The 16,629-nt window shown below is 44.4% G+C and overlaps 1 protein-coding gene and 1 non-coding gene across 2 annotated transcripts in view; one reads left to right on the plus strand and one right to left on the minus strand.

The window, feature by feature from the left end:
- LOC124805421 (semaphorin-2A-like) overlaps positions 1-16,629 on the plus strand; it is a 1,298,470-nt gene that overhangs the window by 9,966 nt on the left and 1,271,875 nt on the right. The window lies entirely within an intron of this gene.
- On the minus strand, positions 4,976-5,049 carry Trnat-ugu. The gene has a single exon. It is a non-coding gene; the product is annotated as a tRNA-Thr (tRNA).

A 16,629-nucleotide genomic window follows, 5' to 3' on the forward strand; every position in this document is an offset into this window, starting at 1 on the left:
GTCGTAATGCGTGACCGTAAAACGTATTCCTTAATATTAAACACATCAAAAAAGTTTTGCGTCACCTCGGTCCCGAGGGTTCCGGAACCTGTGCAGATAATTGGAGTAAAGATAAACATAAACATCAGTTCCGCCCTTGCTCATGAAATCAACACACTGCGTGTTGCACCACCATACAGCGAGATCTTCAGAGGTGGTAGTCCAGATTGCTGTACACACCGTTACCTCTAATACCCAGTAGCACGTCCCCTTGCACTGATGCATGCCTGTATTCGTCGTGGCATACTATCCACAATTTCATCAAAGCACTGTTGGTCCAGATTGCCCCACTCCTCAACGGCAATTCGGCGTGGATCCCTCAGAGTGGATGGTGCGTCATGTCGCCCATAAACAGCCCTTTTCAATCTATTCCAGGCCTGTTCCATTGGGTTCATGTCTGGAGAACATGCTGGCCACTCTAGTCGAGCGATGTCCTTATCCTGAAGGAAGTCATTCACAAGATGTGCACGATGGTGGCGCGAGTTGTGGTGCATGAGGACGAATGCCTCGCCAATATGCTGCCGATATGGTTGCACTGTTGGACGGAGGATGGCATTCACGTATCGTACAGCCCTTACGGCGCCTTCCATGATCACCAGCGGCGTACGTCGGCCCCACATAATGCCACCTCAAAACAGCAAGGAACTTCCACCTTACTGCACGCTAAGGCGTTCAGCCTTACCAGGTTGCCTTCAAACACGTCTCCGACGATTGTCTTGTTGAAGGCATATGCGACCCATATCACCGAAGAGAACGTGATGCCAGTCCTGAGCGGTGCATTCGGCATGTTGTTGGGTCCATCTCTACCACGCTGTATGGTGTGGTTGGAAAGATGGACCTCTCCATGGACGTCGGGATTGAAGTTCCGCATCATGCAGTCTATTGCGCCCAGTTTGAGTCGTAAAACGACGTCCTGTGGCCGCACGGAAAGCATTATTCAGCATGGTGGCGTTGCTGTCAGGGTCCCTCCGAGCCATAATCCGTAGGTAGCAGTCATCCACTGCAGTAGTAGCCCTTGGGCGGCCTGAACGAGGCATGTCATCGACAGGTCCTGTCTCTCTGTATCTCCTCCATGTCCGACCAACCTCGCTTTGGTTCACTCCGAGACGTTTGGTCACTTCCCTTGTTGAGAGCCCTTCCTGGCACAAAGCGGACGCAGTCGAACTACGGTATTGACCGTCTAGGCATGGTTGAACTACAGACAACACGAGCCGTGTACCTCCTTCCTGGTGGAATGACTGGAACTGATCGACTGTCGGACCCCCTCCGTCTAATACTCGCTGCTCATGCATGGCTGTTTACATCTTGGGGCGGGTTTAGTGACATCTCTGAACAGTAAAACGGACTGTGTCTGTGATACAATATCCACAGTCAACGTCTACCTTCAGGAGTTCAGGTAACCGGGGTGACGCCGGCAGCTGTGAGCGGTTCTAGGCGCTTCAGTCCGGAACCGCGCTGCTGCTACGGTCGCAGGTTTGAATCCTGCCTCGGGCATGGATGTGTGTGATGTCCTTAGGTTAGTTAGCTTTATGTAGTTCTAAGTCTAGCGGACTCATGACCTCAGATGTTAAGTCCCATAGTGCTTAGAGCTATTTGAACCATATATTTTTTTTTTATTCGGGGTGATGCAAAACTTTTTTTGATGTGTGTGTGCAACAAACTGACGTCAGCGACACAGGTCTATAGTTTTGCAAAAGTGATCGACGACTCCTCTTTAAATGTCAATCACCTGCGTATTTTCCCAATCGCTATGTACCTTCGTTGCCGCAGCGATCGGCGACAAACTGCTATTAGAAGGACAGCTAGTTCTTTCTCGCAATCTCTGTACCATCACGCAGATATCTCATCTTCTCAAGATGCCTTTCCACTGTTGAGCAACATATGTCGATTTTCTATTCCGCAATCATTTATCTCAGTAACTGCTATAATAGCGTTAATTCGATGATTGAAAGCTGGAATCATTTTATGGACTTCCACAGAGAAACAATTCAGTATTTCCGGCTTACCTCTTTTATATTATATTTCGGTTTCAATACTTTCACTGAGCAATTTAATAGATGATTTTAATGAATTTAAAGACTTTACCTAAGACCAATACCTCTTATGAGCAACAGTCATATAGATTACGAAATATGCTTTTGAATCCTTCAATAGGTCTTTGCATTACTCTCCTTACGCTTATTTTGACTTCATTCAGCTTTTAATTGTCAAATATGTGTAGACTTCACTTAAATCTGTGGTGAATCTCTCTCTGCCTTCGTAGCAATTTCTTAACACGGCTATTCAGTCGCTGAGCGTCTGTTCCACACGCTAAAACTTTGCTAGGTACATACTGATCGAAAGTGTTTTGAACGATACTTACGAGTTGGTTCGATTTGTGCTGCACATCTCTGATCTCAGAGCTGAATATTTGATTTTCAGATCCCTCCAATTTTCATCCTGTGACTTTCTAAGCAGAATTATTTTTCAACTATCAGAGATAATGCACATGCTTGGCTGTCTATGCATAACGTTTGATCGCATGACTCTCTTATCCTCAGCTACAAGTTGACGTCTCCCCCCCCCCTCCCCCCCATTACAATAGCATTAACTCCATTTCAGACGAACTGAATAAAAAAAGAAAACGAGCTGGAACGTCACCAAAGAAGTAGCAATTTAAACGAAATATCTTAACACCTTGGACGCTGATTTAAGTGGGCGAATCACTAACTGGCTGCTTGTTCACACGAAGAGCGCGTGCTGTGTCTATGAACACATTGTGGCAGCCGTCGACATGTGAGATGATGACCTGACAGGCATTATGTGGCAGGTTAACGGCAACAACCGAAACATCGGACGTATCCCATGGTAAATACCGTCTCGTTAGTGGCCCGTACTAAACGTGGTTCTCAGCAGTGCAACGCTGTGGGCCATACTATGTAGCTGGGGAATTTTTCAACAGGGACTACGCTGCCCATTATGAAATATTAGTCTAATGCAGTGCTCGGCAAACCCATTAATAAACAGAGCCGACAATCAACGATACGACGATTGAATATTCTTTTGAAAGCCCAATTTTTTAAACTTACGCTATATAGGCAGGTACATTGCAGTTAAATTAACTAAGGTATTGTCAAGCTGATCTTCGCTAAAAATGTCTTTGTTCGTTAAGGAGGACACCTCTCAGCTCTCTCATTCGCACTCGTCTTGTATACTTGACTTTACCACCTCAATACACCTCTCTCAATACTCGACACTTTATCCTATTTCACCTCTTTCACTCCACAACGCTCCTTAAAATTATCTTGATGAGCTCAACTTAATGATTTAAGTCTTATTTTTACTACAGGTATGCCGAATAATATTTGAAATAATTCTTAATAATGTTATTGTTTACTAACAAAAAATTAAATTTTGAGGTATCCATAAAATTAAATTATGACAATGATTGTCAAACACTAATATGAAAAATGGCCTTGCACATCCTTGAAAGTTACATTAAGTCAAGTTTATATGTTATTGTTATTAATTATAGTCAGCATTCCAAGATCAGTAGCAAGACGTCTCAGTTTACAGTGGACGTACTGAAAAACGAGTGTGCTCATGGATATATATACCCGAATAAGGGAAGAACAGCAAATGATACTTTTTTCAAATGATTATATGAGTCTGAAATACTTTCCAGGTGTTAAAAATCTATATGTTTTCCGTCTACAGGTCATTCAATGCAGACCACTCCGGCTGTGAATAATGTTCACGTTTGTTTCCCTCCAATTTTTCTGTATCAGCAGAAAGACGTTCAGATTTTGAGCTCCACAGTTCTTCGTTTTTTAAAACCAGCAATTGCATTTGAAAGTTACCATCATCAGTAATAAATGGAGAAACATTTAACTCTGCTCAGACTTTTTTAACGAAGGCAAACAGTGGTCTGTTGTTACATAATTCCTAAAACACGTTGAGAAAAGCTTCCCTCATATTAAAGAACATTGTTTTGAAATACCAAATGTCAATATGAGAATTATTTTCTTGTTGATGTATCAGCAGGCATGAACAATAAATCAACTTTTCTTTTTCGGAATCTTGATCAAAATGGATATTTTGTTTCCAAATGTAATAAATTCGTCTAACATACAACGAAATTGTGTTTCCTTTCCCTCGTAGTCTACGATTAGGCTGGTATAGATGAGACGTAAACATGAAATAAATTTTTTGGACGGATCGTCCCTCAGTTCTGGACAGTTATCACCTTCCTCAAGAAGAAGTGCTTCAGTTTCTGACCGCAAGGAAGAGAAGCATTTAAAACTGTCCCTTCTAGATAACCAAGCATGTTATGCAGCAGGTCTGTGTATACGCTCTACATTTCAAGTAAATGTTCTCTAAATTTGTCATGATTAAGAGCTTTACAGCGGAGTTGGTAATCTTAATCACTAATTCCACGACTTTGCATATCTCTTCTGGAATCGACTTAACACTATAAAAGATACGATGGTAAGTATGTAGCTCGTGATCACTTTTTTCTTTCAAAATAGCAACAAACCCGTTTCGTACGCCCGTCGTACTTTTCGGACCCTCTGTTGAAATTGAGACTATTTGATCGAGTGGAATATGATGCTTTTAAATGCACACAGTTATACCATATACTACATTTGATTCATCTGAAAAGGATTCCAACGTGATTATGGACGCACGATGGGAATTAATTGACTTTGAATGCGGAATGATATGTGAAGCTATACGTACGGGACATTCCATCCCCGTCTGCAACGCTTCTCCTGGGCTCGTGACCATATCGGCTGTACCCTAGACTACTGGAAAACCGGTGGTAATAGCTGATGGTAGGATTCGAGAGTGGCGAAGTCCCCATGAAGCGATGGACTCGTGTGAAATGATAATTAAGTCAAGACCCTAAGCTGTCGACAGGCGTTGACATACATCAACTGGGACAGTTGAAAATGTGTGCCCCGACCGGGACTCGAACCCGGGATCTCCTGCTTACATGGCAGACGCTCTATCCATCTGAGCCACCGAGGACACAGAGGACAGTGCGACTGCAGGGATTTATCCCTTGCACGCTCCCCGTGAGACCCACATTCCCAACTTAATGTCCACACACTACACTCGTAATGCCCCTGCCCATTACACTCATTACTCGCCGCAGACAATCTAACCGGGTCCCGTAAGAGTTCGGGCAATTCGTGTGCATCCAGCACAGAAGAAGAAGGACGCGCACGAATTGCCCGAACTCTTACGGGACCCGGTTAGATTGTCTGCTGCGAGTAATGAGTGTAATGGGCAGGGGCATTACGAGTGTAGTGTGTGGACATTAAGTTGGGAATGTGGGTCTCACGGGGAGCGTGCAAGGGATAATCCCTGCACTCCTCTGTGCCCTCGGTGGCTGTTTCAAAATGGTTCAAATGGCTCTGAGCACTATGGGACTTAACAGCTGAGGTCATCAGTCCCCTAGAACTTAGAACTACTTAAACCTAACTAACCTAAGGACATCACACACATCCATGCCCGAGGCAGGATTCGAACCTGCGACCGTAGCGGTCGTGCGGTTCCAGACTAAAGCGCCTAGAACCGGTCGGCCATCGAAGGCTGAGATGGATAGAGCGTCAGCAACGGATGCAGGAGATCCCCGGTTCGAGTCCCGGTCGGGGCACACATTTTCAACTGTGCGCGTTGATATATATCAACACCTGTCGACAGCTTAGGGTCTTGATTTAATTATCATTTCATTCTAAGAGAGCTGCCTGGTCACCGATGGTATCTGCTGTTTTGGACATGTCCGAAAGAATAGGTACCATCTTCATATGAACCCAAGTTGTCATCAAGGGTACGTGCAAGATGGCGGTGGCTCCATAATGGTGTGCGCTGTGTTTACATAGAATGGACTGGGTCCTCAGGTCCAACTGAACCGATCGTTGACTGGAAATGGTTATGTACGGCTAGTTGGAGACCACCTGCAGCCATTCGCGGACTTTATGTTCCCAAACAGCGATGGAGTATTTGTGGATGACAATGCGCGATGTTACCGGGCCGCAATTGATGGCTATATGTATGAAGAACACTATGGACAATTCGAGAGAATGATCTGGCCACCAAGATCGTCCTTCATGAATCCCATCGAACATTTGGGGGACGTAATGGAGAGATCAGTTCGTGCACAAAATCCGGCAACGGCAACACTTTCGCTATTATGGAGGGCTATAGAGGCAGCATGGCTCCATATTTCTGTACGGGACTTCCAAAGACTTGAGCCTATGCGACGTCGAATTACTGCACTACGCCGGGTAAAAGGAGGTCCATCTCGATTGCAGCAGCAATCTCATAATTCTTATCACCTCACTGTATGTCACAAAACTCGTCAACCGCCATTGATACAGCTAAAACCAATTTAAGATCTTCGACTGAATGGTTAATTATATTAAAAGACATTGTGTCTGTTCTACATTTCACAGTTCTAGCAGACAGTGGTGCCTCTTAAATTTTTTTTTTGTAATCCGACTTTGTTCTTAAAATCCTAAAATAGCTCATCGGATGCACTTAAAAAGCACCTTTTTCTATATTTACCGTCTATAAATGGTTTTCAGCTCGTAGTAATCTCTTGAAGAACTGCAAAACTTCCAATATTAACATTGTTGGAACATTGTACCCAGCAACTGAGCGCAGAACTGATTTTATTGGGTCTTCTGAATTGTCAACTGCTATTTTCCTTGCATCGCCAAAAGGATATTTAGTATTAAATGACTCGTGTTTCGTTGTAAAGTGACCGTTCAGATTAGATTTTTTTTTATTATGAACCAATTTTTGCTGAGAAATAAGACAGCGCGGAAGGCCATTCAAGGTTTCAACAAATGCGAATGTTCGTGTTTCTTTGCTTCTTGTTTATAGCCATGCCAAACAGGGCATTAAAAAAGTTTCATTTTATAGTAATAAAGCAACCAACAAAAAATAATTGCAATTCTTGAATTGATGGCAAACGTACTTGTAAGTATACTATGTGACAAAAAGTATCAGGACACCCCTAGATACATATGCTTTTCGTATTAGGTGCACTGTGCTGCCACCTGTTGCCAGGTACTACATATCAGCGACCTCAGTAGTCATTAGACATCGTGAGAGAGCAGAATGGGGCGCTCCGTGGAACTCATGGTCAGGTGATTTGTGTCACTTGTGTCATACATCTGTAGGCGAGATTTCCACATTCCTAAACATCCCTAGGTCCACAGTTCCCGACGTGATAGTGAAGTGGAAACGTGAAGGGACACGCACAGCACAAAAGCGTATAGGCCGACTTCGTCTGTTGACTGACAGAGACCGCCGACAGTTGATGAAGGTCGTAATGTGTAATAGGCAGACATCTGTTGAGGCCATCACACAGGAATTCAAAACTGCATCAGGATCCACTGCACGTACTATGAGAGTGAGGCGGGAGGTGAGAAAACTTGGATTTCATGACCGAGCGGCTGCTTATAAGCCACACATCACGCCTGTAAATGCCAAACGATATCCCACTTGGTGTAAGGAACGTAAACATTGGACGATTGAACATTGGAAAAACGTTGTGTGCAGTGACGAATCACGGAGCACAATGTGGCGATCCGATGGCAGGGTGTGGGTATGGCGAATGCCCGGTGAACGTCATCTGCCAGCGTGTGTAGTGCCAACAGTAAAATTCGGAGGCGGTGGTGTTATGGCGTAGTCGAGTTTTTCATGGAGGGGCTTGCACCCCTTGTTGTTTTGCGTGGCAATATCACAGCACAGGCCTACACTAATGTTTTAAGCTCCTTGTAGTTTCCCACTGTTGAAGAGCAATTCGGGGATGTCGCTTGCATCTTTCAACACGATCGAGCACCTGTTCATAATGTACGCCCTATGGCGTAGTGGTTACACGACAATAACATCCCTGTAATGGACTGGCCTGCACAGATCCTGACCTGAGTCCTACAGAACACCTTTGGGATGTTTTGGAAAGCCGACGTCGTGCCAGGCCTCACCGACCGACATCGATACCTCTCCTCAGTGCAGGAATCCGTGAAGAATGGACTGCCATTACCCACATGATTGAACGTATGCCTGCGAAAGTGGAAGCTATCATCAAGGATAAGGGTGCTCCAACACCATACTGAATTCCAGCATTACCGGTGGAGGGCGCCACGAACTTGTCTGTCATTTTCAGCCAGGTGTCCGGATACTTTTGATCCTATAGTGTACTTTCGTCGCTGGCGCGCGGTTTGCGAACGCTGATAGCACGAACCACTGCGCACTGAGACCGGTGACTGACTGCATCACTCAACTCGTGCATGAATCGCGTAAGGTTGACTCTGACTTAAGCGCAGAACTGTAGCGAGCGTCTTTTGTGCCGGAATCTTGTAAGGGAGGCAAAGAGCTTCGTAGACAGGCATATGGAATTGGCAACTGCAGTTCCATTCTTTCGCGCATGGCCACATGTGGTATTATGCGCAAGAGCCACACTCAAATGGCCAAGGGCCGCTTGCAGATCGAGAGCCGCAATTTGACGACCACTGGTCTAAAGTTCGTACGTAAGCGTTTGTCGCTAGTGTCAATTTAATTAACATCCTTTTGGAAGTATTGTCTCGTCGTTTTATAAAATGTCTGTAATCCATACATATTATAAAAATGTTTGTGTGTGTACGTGTGTGTGTTCCTTGTACATCATCTCCTAATCCGCTGGAGCGATTTCAACCAAACTTGGTACACATATCCTTTACTGTCAGGCAACAGTCACTGTGAGGATAAGAGCCATCAAACTAGAACAGTTTAGCAAGTAAGGCGTTATAGGCAGTGAGACCTGCGTGGAAAACTGACGCATCATACACGACGTTTAAATGTAATACATCTTTGCTTCTAACTACCGGGTGATCAAAAAGTCAGTATAAATTTGAAAACTTAATAAACCACGGAATAATGTAGATAGGTAAAAATTGACCGACATGCTTGGAATGACAAAACGAAGTATTGCTAGACGCGTGAAAGATCTCTTGCGCGCGTGGTTTGGTGATGATCGTGTGCTCAGCCCCTACTTTCGTCATGCTTGGCCTCCCAGGTCCCCAGACCTCAGTCCGTGCGATTACTGGCTTTGCGGTTACCTGAAGTCGCAAGTGTATCGTGATCGACCGACATCTCTAGGGATGCTGAAAGACAACATCCGACGCCAGTGCCCCACCATAACTCCGGACATGCTTTACAGTGCTGTTCACACTATTATTCCTCGACTACAGCTATTGTTGAGGAATGATGGCGGACATATTGAGCATTTCCTGTAAAGAACGTCATCTTTGCTTTGTCTTACTTTGTTATGCTAATTATTGCTATTCTGATCAGATGAAGCGCCATCTGTCGGACATTTTTTGAACGTTTGTATTTTTTTTTGGTTCTAATAAAACCCCATGTCATTCCAAGCATGTCTGTCAATTTGTACTTCTCTGTCTACATTATTTCGCGATTTATTCAGTTTTCAAATTTATACTGACTTTTTGATCACCCAGTATATTTGCGGAACACTTAGCAGACAGTATCCACACTTGCCACTAAATGTAACTATACAATTACACCATTGTCCAACGTACTGTTCAAGAGGCATGACGTCATAAACACTGATAAGGACGAAAAACTGCCACATCACGCATGAAATACTAATACATTTATCCTTTACAAGTAAAACACTCGTACAGTCGAGTCAGATGAAGGAAATCCTTGACACATAGCAGCGCTTTCGACAGCTTTTAATTGCGAATCGCCAACGACTGTAGGCGAAATTAGTAGCTGTTTATAGAGCCATGAGGATGCGTTGCAATACAGATGTTTACAAAATGTCGTTGTATACATGCGAATTATCTGCACAGAAAAGATCACGTTTCCTAATTTACTTACACAGTTGTATATCACGCATATTTCTTTGTAGGACTGTTTCATAATTTCAAGGACGTTTTAACGAATACATAGAAACTGAAATTTTTTCGATACTTCACTACAAAACAGTTTATTTTTTCTTTCTAATAGAAAACTGGCAAAATGAGCACTGGGACAATGCCTGGTTTGTCGGCTAGTACTAATTAATAGTAATAAATACCACAAATTTCCTTGAGAAGGAGAAGCTTCTGTCCACTAATCAACACGGTTTTTGAAAGCATTGCTCAGGCCATTTTCTCACATGAGATCCTGCGAACCATAGACGGAGGGCAACAGACGGATTCCATATTCCTAGATTTCCTTAAAGAGTTTGACACGGCGCCACGCTGCCGGCTTTTATCGAAGGTACGAACATACGGAATAGGTTCCTACACATGTGAGTGGCTCGATAAATAAATGTCGCGTGACTGGGGCCTGGGTAGAACGTTCGCCGGGTGAAAGCTTTGGATTTGACGCCACTTCGGCGACTTGCGCGACGATGGGGATGAAATGATGATGATTAGGACAACACAACACCCAGTCCCTGAGCAGAGAAAATCTCCGACCCAGCCAGAAATCGAACCTGGGCCCTTAGACTTCTTAAGTAATAGAACCCAATATGTTGTCTTCAATGTCGAGTATTCATCAGAGACAAGGGTATCCTCCGCAGTGCCTAGGGAAGTGTGATAGGACCGCTATCATTTTCCATGTACATAAATGATCTGGCGGATGATGCTATGGTGTATGGGAAAGTATCGTCTTTGAGTGTCTGTAGAAGGATACTAGATGACTTAGACAAAATTTCTAGTTAGTGTGATGAACGGCAGCTACCTCTAAACGTAGAAACATATAAGTTAATGCAGATAAGTGGGAAAAACAAACCCATAATGTTCGAGTACAGCTCTAGTAGTATCCTGCTTAACACAGTCTCGTTGTTTAAATTTAGGGCGTAACGTTGCAAAGTACTATAAAATGGAATAAAGATGTAAGGATTGTAGTAGGGAAGGCGCATGGTCGACTTTGGTTTATTGGGAGAATTTTAGGAAAGTATGGTTTGTCTGGAAAGGAGGCCACAAATAGGACACTAGTGTGACTAATTGTTAAGTACTACTCAAGTGTTTGGGATCTCCACCAAGTGGGATTAAAGTAAGATATCGAAGCAGTTCAGAGACGGACTCCTGGATATGTTACCGGTAGCTTCAATCAATACGCGGCTATTACGGAGACGGACTCCTGGATATGTTACTGGTAGCTTCAATCAATACGCGGCTATTGCGGAGACGGACTCCTGGATATGTTACCGGGGTAGCTTCAATCAATACGCGGCTATTACGGAGACAGACTCCTGGATATCTTACCGGGGTAGCTTCAATCAATACGCGGCTATCACGGAGACGGACTCCTGGATATGTTACCAGTAGCTTCAATCAATACGCGGCTATTACGGAGACGGACTCCTGGATATGTTACTGGTAGCTTCAATCAATACGCGGCTATTACGGAGACGGACTCCTGGATATGTTACCGGGGTAGCTTCAATCAATACGCGGCTATTACGGAGACGGACTCCTGGATATCTTACCGGGGTAGCTTCAATCAATATGCGGCTATTACGGAGACGGACTCCTGGATATGTTACCGGTAGCTTCAATCAATACGCGGCTATTACGTAGACGGACTCCTGGATATGTTACTGGTAGCTTCAATCAATACGCGGCTATTACGGAGACGGACTCCTGGATATGTTACCGGGGTAGCTTCAATCAATACGCGGCTATTACGGAGACGGACTCCTGGATATCTTACCGGGGTAGCTTCAATCAATACGCGGCTATTACGGAGACGGACTCCTGGATATGTTACCGGTAGCTTCAATCAATACGCGGCTATTACGGAGACGGACTCCTGAATATGTTACAGGGGTAGCTTCAATCAATACGCAGCTATTACAGAGACGGACTCCTGGATATGTTACCAAGGTAGCTTCAATCAATACGCAGCTATTACGGAGACGGACTCCTGGATATGTTACCAAGGTAGCTTCAATCAATATGCAGCTATTACGGAGACAGACTCCTGGATATCTTACCGGGGTAGCTTCAATCAATACGCGGCTATTACGGAGACGGACTCCTGGATATGTTACCGGTAGCTTCAATCAATACGCGGCTATTACGGAGACGGACTCCTGAATATGTTACCGGGGTAGCTTCAATCAGTACGCGGCTATTACAGAGACGGACTCCTGGATATGTTACCAAGGTAGCTTCAATCAATACGCAGCTATTACGGAGACGGACTCCTGGATATGTTACCAAGGTAGCTTCAATCAATATGCAGCTATTACGGAGACGGACTCCTGGATATGTTACCGGTAGCTTCAATCAATACACGGCTATTACGGAGACGACTCGGGAACTCAAATGGGTATCAACTGAGGGAAGGCGACGTTCTTCTCGAGCAGCACTATTGAGAAAATTTAGAGAGTCAGAATTTGAAGCTGACTGCCGTCAAGGTACATTTCGCGTAAGGAGGAAGAAGATAAGGTTAGAGGAAGTAGCGCTCTTACGCAGTGATACAGGTAGTCGTTTTTCCCTCGCTCTGATCGCGAGTTGAACAGGAAAGAAAGTGCTAGTAGCGATCCACGATACCGTCCGCTACTCACCATATTGTGGCTTGTGGTGAATATGCACTGATGTGCCAAAACATAATGAGCACATGCTTAATAGCTTGTTTGTTCGTCTACCGAACGAAATACATCACTGGTTATCACTGATACGAAAATTTTTTCGTAGGTTTCTGAGTGCATGTGGCATTAAATGTCTACGCACAGGTCAAGTAAGTCGCGTAAATAACGGACCGCTGATTTGCATATGCGATGATGGCTTCGATAGCGACTCAGATAGCTTCCATAGGATTTAAATGGTTCAAATGGCTCTGAGCACTATGGGACAACATCTGAGGTCATTAGTCCCCTAGAACTTAGAACTAGTTAAACCTAACTAACCTAAGGACATCACACACATCCATGCCCGAGGCAGGATTCGAACCGGCGACCGCAGCGGTCTCGCGGTTCCTGACTGCGGCGCCTAGAACCGCACGGCCACTTCGGCTGGCTCCATAGGATTTACATCAGGCGAATATGGTCGCGGAGACATCAACGTGAGTGCACTATAATGCTCCTCAAACCCTAGTAGCACGGTTCCGAGACATGGACAGTTATACTGTTGAAAGATATCGCCGTCGGGGAAGACATCAAGCCTGAAAGAATGCAAGTGGCCCACAGCTGTCAGCCAGTCTTAGCTTATTACCACAGGTCCCATGCAAGCGCAGGAAAATAAGTCTCATAGCATTATAGCCTACTGCTCCCATCAACCTACGTCCTTGCAGCGCTGCACGTTTAGGGCCGCCGTTCACCTCGCTGACTGCGTCAGTGGAGACGACCGCCGACCTAGTGTAGCAAAAATGTGATTCGCTCGAAGAATCGACACGTTTCCATTGATCGACGGTCGAATCCCGATGCTTCCGTGGCCACAGCAGTCGTAATTGACGATGTTGATAGGTCAACATGTGAACACTTTGGAGTGGTCTGCTGCGGAGCTCCATGTTCAACAGTGTACGACGAACGGTGTGCTCTGAAACACTTGTGCATGCACCAGCATTGTGCTCCTTCGGCAGAGACGCCACAGATCACCACCTACCCAACTTTACTGAGCAGACAAGCCTCAGAACATCACGTTCTGTGAAGAGTCGTGGACATCCAACCATTTAGCGCCTGGTGGTAGTTTCACCGTCCTTCTGCTTCTTTCCTTAGATGCACACAACAGTAGCACGTGAACATTCGATCAGCTTCGACGTTTTCAAGACACTCATTCACAGACTCTGTGCAAAAATGGTCTGATCTTCCGAAATGCCTTCACAAAAGAAGACGAAGTAAATATTCCAGAATTCGAACAGCTGCCAACATGAGTAACGTAAAAGTAAATAGCCTCGGAGCAGTGAAGCAACTTAAATCACTTAATGAAAGCACATCTTCTTGTCCGGACTGTATACCAATTAGGTTCCTTTCCGAGTATGCTGATGCATTAGCTCCATACTTAACAATCATATACAACCGTTCGCTCGACAGAGATCCGTACCCAAAGACTGGAAAGTTGCACAGCTCACACCAATATTCAAGAAACGTTGTAGGAGTGATCCACTAAATTACAGGCCCATATCATTAACGTCGATATGGACCAGGTTTTTAGAACATATATTGTGTTCGAAAATTATGAATTACCTCGAAGGGTAATTGACACGTAGTCAACATGGGTTTAGAAAACATTGTTCCTGTGAAACAAAACTGGCTCTTTATTCACAAGAGGTGCTGAGTGCTATTGACAAGGGATTTCAGATCGATTCCGTATTTCTGGATTTCTCGAAGGCTTTTGACACTGTACCACACAAGAGTCTCATAGTGAAATTGGGTGCTTATGGAATATCATCTCAGTTATGTGTCTGTATTTGCGATTTCCTGTCAGAGAGGTCACAGTTCCTAGTAATTGACGGAAAGTCATCGCGTAAAACTGAAGTGATTTCAGGCGTTCCCCAAGGTAGTGTTATAGGCCCTTTGCTGTTCCTTATCTATATAAACGATTTGGGAGACAATCTGAGCAGGCGTGTTCGGTTGTTTGCAGATGAAGCTGTCGTTTATCGACTAATAAAGTCATCAGAAGATCAAAACGAACTGCAAAACGATTTACAAAAAATATGTGAATGGTGCAAAAAGTGGCAGTTGACCGTAAATAACGAAAAGTGTGAGTTCATCCACATGAGTGCTAAAAGGAACTCGTTAAATTTCGGTTACACGATAAATTAGTCTAATCTAAAACCGTAAAATACCTAGGAATTATGAACAACTGAAAATGGAAAGAACACACAGAAAATGTTGTGGGGAAGGCTAACCAAAGGCTGCGTTTTATTGACAGGACACTTAGAAAATGTAACAGACCAACTAAGGAGACTGCCTACACTACGCTTGTCCGTCCTCTTTTAGAATACTGGTGCGCGGTGTGGGATCCTTACCAGATGGGACTGACGGAGTACATCGAAAAAGTTCAAAGAAAGGCAGCACGTTTTCTATTATCGCGAAATATGGGAGAGAGTGTCACAGATATGATACAGGATTTGGGCTGGACATCATTAAAAGAAAGGCGTTTTTCGTTGCGACGGAGACTCCTCACGAAATTACAATCACCAACTTTCTCCTCGGAATGCGAAAATATTTTGTTGACACCGACCTACATAAGGAGGAACGATCACCATGATAAAGTGAGGGACATCAGAGCTCGTACGGCAAAGTATAGGTGGTCATTCTTTCCGCGTGCTATACGAGATTGGAATAATAGAGAATTTGAAGGTGGTTCGATGAACCCTCTGCCAGGCACTTAAATGTAATTTGCAGAGTATCCATGTAGATGGTCGCTTATCTCAATGCATTTTCCCATTTCCAATCCATATCTTTACTAGGGTGACGCGTGACGCCTGTCCGTGTCCGCGCCGGCCGGAGTGGCCGAGCGGTTCTAGGCGCTTCAGTCTGGAACCGCACGACCGCTCCGATCGCAGGTTCGAATCCTGCCTCGGGCATGGATGTGTATGATGTCCTTAGGTTAGTTAGGTTTAAGTAGTTCTAAGTTCTAGGGGACTTATGACCACAGCAGTTGAGTCCGATAGAGCTCAGAGCCATTTGAACCATTTGTCCGTGTCGCTCCGCTTACATACTTTTGTTACTGCGTAAAGTGGCTGCAGCGCCACCAAGAGGCATCCAACGTCGCAGTGGGCAGTGTCATAATTTTTTGTTTATCAGTGTATGTAGATTTAAACGTACGTGTGGATGTAGATGTAATATAACCGAAGCCTCGAACCTAATACTGCGGCCTTCGTCAGGCTGTAAGTGGACACTTACTCTATACACTGTTGAAAACTGAAACTGCGAACAGGAACGATAGCAGGCGGAATTTTACTTACTGTACACATACAGTGTAGTAGTAAGAACATCTGACATTCCACTCCTTTTCACGTTTGTCAGACGTCAGCAAAAACACCCTGTAAGTGCGTTAGCGTCTCTAGAATCAGTGACTGGGGTTAGGAGTGGACCCTTATTCTAGGACAGAGCATATTGGTGTTACGCTGTACACGATTTCTTTCATTGCAGACTTATTGTCAAAGAAGTATACGAATTTACATAGAGTTTGACATGCCAATCTCAGGACAGTTGCCGAGATAACGCATTACGTCCTGTTTATCCGAAATAACGCTGAACACAACAATATCAAATTTAAATAAAAGGTTCTCTACAAAATTATTATTACTACTACACCGTAAAGTTGGCCAATATTATGACAAATCACGCGATTCCGGTTCTAAGTTCGGTACTATTTAGGATGACAATCAAGTTTATGCAGGATGGTTAGTTTTTGTGACAAGATGAGCAAAACATTACTGAAGGTTGCTCGAGTTCACAGAGGACGCAGGATGGTTAGTTTTTGTGACACGATGAGCAAAAGATTACTGAAGGTTGCTCGAGTTCACAGAGGATGCAAGCTGGTGAACCAACAGGTTTATGCCTCTGCTAGCGGCATTTACCTTAGCTGTGATGAGCTGTCGGCTGCTGGGCTGCTCTCGCCCTCTGAAGATACTATAAATAAAGCTAAT

This window comes from Schistocerca piceifrons, chromosome 7 (genome assembly GCF_021461385.2).
Source record: "Schistocerca piceifrons isolate TAMUIC-IGC-003096 chromosome 7, iqSchPice1.1, whole genome shotgun sequence".
Taxonomy (NCBI): Eukaryota; Metazoa; Arthropoda; class Insecta; order Orthoptera; family Acrididae; genus Schistocerca; species Schistocerca piceifrons.